The sequence below is a fragment of the Oncorhynchus tshawytscha genome, linkage group LG01 (assembly GCF_018296145.1).
Source record: "Oncorhynchus tshawytscha isolate Ot180627B linkage group LG01, Otsh_v2.0, whole genome shotgun sequence".
NCBI classification, from domain to species: Eukaryota; Metazoa; Chordata; class Actinopteri; order Salmoniformes; family Salmonidae; genus Oncorhynchus; species Oncorhynchus tshawytscha.
The window spans coordinates 10,633,624-10,639,623 of NC_056429.1; the positions used below are offsets into that span (position 1 = coordinate 10,633,624).

The 6,000-nt window shown below is 38.6% G+C and overlaps 1 protein-coding gene across 7 annotated transcripts in view; it reads right to left on the reverse strand.

The window, feature by feature from the left end:
- The window catches only part of LOC112259100 (transcription factor SOX-6), a 196,849-nt gene extending 193,592 nt beyond the window's left edge, over nucleotides 1-3,257 (reverse strand). For 2 of the 7 annotated variants that reach the window (XM_042329632.1, XM_042329692.1), the window contains exon 1: nucleotides 2,161-2,513. The gene's annotated coding sequence lies outside the window, so the exon portion shown is untranslated. Of the gene's footprint in view, nucleotides 1-2,160; nucleotides 2,515-2,880 lie in introns of those variants that run through there. The other 5 variants (XM_042329731.1, XM_042329814.1, XM_042329764.1 and 2 more) reach the window with 5 other exon arrangements.
- Nucleotides 3,258-6,000: the final 2,743 nt, after the last annotated feature.

Genomic DNA, 6,000 nt, shown 5'->3' on the forward strand with positions numbered 1-6,000 from the left:
AACTGCAGTGAACTTAGAGAAAAAGATCAGAACCGTAGTTTTATGGCCTATTATATGTTCTACACAATCACAATGCAAATAGCATCTTTCAGTTAGATTGGGGGAAACATTTTCTAAAACCACATTATTAAATAGAAGACATATAGGATCTCTGACTAAAACAACATGATCCTATCATTTTTATATAATAGGAAAAATAAAATGGAAGTCAGAATCATAAGTTAAAATGACAGCTATTGGGTACAATATAGCTTAAGGACAACATCTCTCTGGAATGTTCATGTGACAAGGGTCTATGGGAGAAGATCCTCTGGTGTTTCTCAAAATTGGTAAGGACCTGAACTCATGTTTAGCCTAATGCATATTAAACTACTTTATATGTAATGCTAATATTTTATAAATGCTCAGTATCGACACAGTAGGCCTATCTTCAAATGAACTTCAAGATTGAAAGCATCAAAACATCCCCAGTGAGCAGACAGCACTGCACAGCTAGCGGTACATTTTATTCTGTTCACCAGCATAAAAACTCTGCACAACTCGAAAAGTATTACTTTAATCAAAGACATCCAGAAATGGCTTTTGATATACATTTATCCACAACAAAAAAACACAATTGCTAATCATAGCCTAAATATGAGACAATGAGTCACAGTTCTCAATGCAAGGTGTATTACTTTACTTTATTTTAAAGTATGTATCATTTTAGGCCTATGTGTTTTTTAAATATAGGCATAAATAGTTGGACATGATAGCCTAATTTGGGGAAAGTTACAAGCGCCAAACCTATAAGCACTTGTATGATGGGACCAATTCAATGAAATACATTAATGTTTAGGTTTATAGGCTACTGTAAAAGTTCAGTGTGAAAGGATAACGAATGTTTCATTTGTGTCAAATTATATCAAAATTGCCTGCTGAATGAACGACAAATGAACGGTCAACTCAAATGGTCGATATAATGCAACAGTAGGTTGGCTAAATCCAGGCGAGTTGCAAGTGCGCAGTGACTCTAAGGTTTCCCAGACAGTGGATAGCACAGCCCTTGTATAAATGCCGTCCCGGGACAATGTGCTGAATTGGCAGCCTATTTATAAATCTGCCATTTGGACGTGTACGGCACTCTAATGCCACTTTACCTTATGAGGGAACTTCAACCCAGAGCACCTGCTCAAAACAAAATGCCATACGAGATCAACTTCAGCCCCGCGGTCCGTGGACGGTCCCGTCGTCAGATTGTTTTTCAAACAGACACTATTTTACAACGGGAATGTGCTTCTCAATTGGTCAACCATGCATAGAGTACAGACAATTAACCTTCGCTGAAGAGTATTGGCACCGTTTAAATCAGGATAAACAATCGAAATGTGTCCAAATGGCAATAAGGCTACTGCATTTCAATTGTAGATTATTTAGAATACAACTTGAGTGGAACGTTGTGCCCTTTATAGCCTAACTGGTTGTCACTCCCAGTGTCAACAAGTTTAAGGGACGAAAAAAAGTAATCTTTCAAGCAATTATCCGGATATTGCCACAATCAACTACATTTCCTTTTTAGTGGTTTTAAACATCACTTGCACGCGTCGTGCATTCATTTGGCGTCAGTGCATACGAGGGCTCTCTATTAAAACGTTATCACTGCGTGTGCAGCACTCTAGACGCGTTATCTGAGAACTTGAGTGCGTCTAAATTTGTGGAACACCCTAAAGTGATGACCTATCTCCCTTTTCCAGAAAGGCTACGGTGGTTATGTGCGCCTTGTCCTCCTATACCCTGACATGTAAACGTATCATTTAGTTCACCCCATGAATCCTCACCGTGACTTTCACTCTCACCAATTAGACTGTTGTCAAGTGCAAGGCAAGATGTACACTTCTGACTTTTTGGGAAATGATGTATGGAGCGTGACTAAATTAACGCTGCTCTTTATAACATGCATAAGATATGACATTAATGAATTACATTACATTTCGTTATTTGCTACCATATGCTTAATAGGTGTTGTATTGCTAGTAGGCTAGCCTAAGTCAAAAGCAAATTTAGAGAGAAAATGAATCCAGTCTATAGGCTCCAGGCTGTTTTCAACTAAAACACGAAAAATACATTTACATGTAGGATATATAGCCTAGAGGCAATCTATTCCAATTGAGAACAACTTACTTAAATAAGTTCTCCTTTCGTCGCACCGTGTTCTCCGCTGGGACCAATGTCTTGTTTCTTCAGTATTGTCTCCCAATGGATCTGTTTTAGAACGAAGGGTTACGTCTATTTAAAATGTATGACTCACAACGCATTATTTTAGGGTCCGTTTCTGTGACCCGAGAGAGTAAACTTGTGAGAGAGTAATGGTTTACTCCGCAGACAGCATTAACAATATTTCCATTTTCCAGTTGATTAGAACTGTATCAAATTCCTTCTGATTTGGACATGCCGCCGAAGCAAACCGGACTCGCGAGTGCACTGCGAATCAACTCTGAAAGGCATTTACACTTAAGGTGGTGGCAAGAAATGCGCACGTCGTTTCCAATGAATAGTACCACTATGTGGCCGAACAGGAAACTACCTCCTACTAAAGTAGACTACAATAACTTACCAGCCATCTGCACGCCGCAGGGCTCGCTCGCAAAGCTTATAGTTTAGCCAAGTAATTCAGACTAAAGCACTCAACTAGCGTAGCTATATTCACAACATTGACAAAATATCGCTATATTTTGTCAATTCAATACCCAATGAAAAAATCTATTTCAATGATAAAACCTGAACCTCTTAATAACCTATGATGCAGGGGGTTTCGACTGGGGGAAACAGACAGCCAATCAAAGCATCATATTAATATAAATGTTGAGATATAACATCAACATAGCCTATGGCTATTGTTACCTTGGCTTGATGTAGGGCCCCATCCAGTCTGTGGGTATCCCGTTGTGTTATCAAAGGACAATCATATCACTGTTGTCCGTATCCGTGGAAAATGCAACAAGGTAAACTTGTGTGGCCATGGGCCACTGAATTAAATCTCCGGTGCGCAAAGTTTCGCTTGTCAGAATTGAGGCGCGTTGATAACTTAATTTATCCGTCTTCAGCTAGTCAATCTTGGCTATCAACTTGAGCGGCCATGTCATATACAGTTTAAGCATTTCCCGTCGTGCAACAATCTCTCAAAGTGAGGCGAAGTGAGTGAGTGTTCAGTGTTGTCGGAACGGACAGGACTCCCTCTCCCCGGTCGATGCAAAGAAAGGAGAAAGTAAGAATGAAGAATCAGAAGGAGAGAGACAGACGGAGAGAGAGCTGTGTGAGAGTGCTGTGTGTGAGAGAGAATGTGTGTGTGCAACGTTTTATAAATAGGTCCATTAATGATTAATTTGTGCGTCAAAAATACTATAACCACGGTGCATAACTTCATTGGCTCTTTTGCTTTATCAGCAAAACAAGTTCTCCTTTTGGTTATTTATAATAGGTGAATTATAAAATCTGGGTCTTATAATAAACGATTTGATCAGGAAATCAAACCACCGCTACTTTAGAAATGCCAATGCAACCAGACTTGCGTTGGTTGTTAAATGTCAACGTCATTCATGGTACACATTTGACAAAGTGGCCATCTAAAACAAATATTGTTTTTGGCGGGTGACTTGTTTAATTCATTCGTTTGTATAAACACTTTTGGATACATTTCACTAAGAAGAATAAAATATTTGTCGAATAATTATATTTTAATATAATAACAGCGCTAATACGAGGTGAAATTATTTTTGGCCTCTTTCTAAATGGTGGCTAGATAAATAGCCTACTCCAATATAATAGGCACGTTTCACAAACTTTTTAAAGTCAACTCATAGCCTATGAGCAATTCAAGAATTTTAATACATTTGTTATTCATCGACATTTTTTAAATTCATTGTCAACCCGTTGAATCAGCTGTTATTAATATACGAGACGCTTCTGGAAAAGGTAAATCACGCCTATTTGGGGTCTTACACCCCACTGGTTGAAACAGCGTTGTTTCAATGTATTTTCAATAAAATTACATTGAACCAACGTGGAATAGACGTTGAATTGATGTCTGTGCCCAGTGGGACTGTTCTGCAATTTCGACCCAATCACGGACGTTTTCGTTGCTAGGCCTACTACTAAACTTTAATAAAGGTTACTGTTATCAGATGTTGTAAACATCACCTTCTCTAAATGATAGTCTATAGGTGGATCCATATGCAATGATAAAAATGTATTGAAAGAATAAAAATACAAAATTGGTTAGTCAAGACATGCCATTGTTTTCTAATGACTTCAAATTATGGTTATGACTAGTAAGGGTTCTTTTTTTCCTTCAAAGATGATGGATTACTAGACTATTATAGCGCATATGGAGTTCAAACTTGAAATATGAGTTCCGTTTGAAGATATGCCTGGTAAAATTGTGGAACAATTCAGTTACTCTTACGCCACCCTGTGGTAAAATTAGACAGCACAGCTCAAATTTACCAGGGTGTCTACGAAATTAGGGCCCTGCGTTTTGGTTAATCATGTCACATGACCTGGATTTGAACCTTTATTTAAAGCTGTTTCATCAGCCTGTCTGCTTTTCTTTTTATGTCAGATGGTCCAGCAACATCCTCAGGCAATTGCTTGAATTTCTGCCCTAAAATAATGGTTAATGGTTAAAATCCAGGTCATGTGACACGGTTAGCCAAAACACAGGGCCCTATGACCACTGCCCAGTAGCAAGCAAACTTTTGGCCGATGTTTCAAAATGAGAATATGTAGTATGGAGAGCATTTTCGTTGAGCTGTAGGGTGGTAGGCCTATAGGCATAGCCTCAATGGGTCAAATTCAAACAGTCCCATTACAAGTCAGAATGTTGAATAAACTTCATTCGAACTTACTCTACCTGGGCTGTAATCATTAGTCCAAACAGTACACAAGAGTTTCTATTGGACACATTTAGGTAGGGCTCTCCGTTTCACTTAAGAAAATATTTTGCCACCGTGTGAAAAATATGACCCTATTGTCCACTGATTGTCCTTATGTCATTGGACATTTTCGAAGAAAACAACCATATCCACAGGAAAGTATTATTAAACAAACATCAAATGGCATGTCTGAGTGTGTGGCTCTCACAATGTGTTTCTTCATCACCTGAGGCACACGCACAAGACGTAACTACATGATGCATGCATACTAACCGAAGTCTTGAAGGTGTTTACATGATTTTTTTGATACACCTCCATTTGATTCAGTGATGTCAATTATCCTATCTGAAGCTTCTGAAGCCATGACATCATTTTCTGGAATTTTCCAAGCTGTTTAAAGGCATAGTCAACTTAGTGTATGTAAACTTCTGACCCACTGGAGTTGTGATACAGTGAATTATAAACTGTCTGTAAACAATTGTTCGAAATATTACTTGTGCACAAAGTAGATGTCCTAACCAACTTTCCAAAACTATAGTTTGTTAACAAGAAATTTGTGGAGTGGTTGAAAAACGAGTTTTAATGACTCCAACCTAAGTGTATGTAAACTTCCAAATTCAACTGTACATATTACCTCAATTACCTCGATGAACCAGTGCACCCGCACATTGACTCTGTACCGGTACCCCCCTGTATATAGTCTCGCTATTGTTATTTTACTGCTGCTCTTCAATTACTTGTTACTTTTATTTCTTATTCATTTTTTTAAACTGCATTGTTGGTTAGGGGCTCGTAGGTAAGCATTTCACTGTAAGGTCTACAGCTGTTGTATTCAGCGCATGTGACTAATACAACTTGATTTGATTTGTTTTTTATTTATTTAGTAGTGTCGAGGTTAGACAGTATATGAATGGCAGCAGCTGTAGTAGAAACATGCAGAGGTAAAAGGCTACAGTGCTACTGGCACGGCAGATGTTACCTTGGCTTACCACAGCAGCTCTGTGTGCTTTCTTGTACACGTGTCCATAACAGGAGCGGATGCTGATGACTGAAAGAGTCAAGATGAGGCTGGGTGGGCCGAAGAACAGTA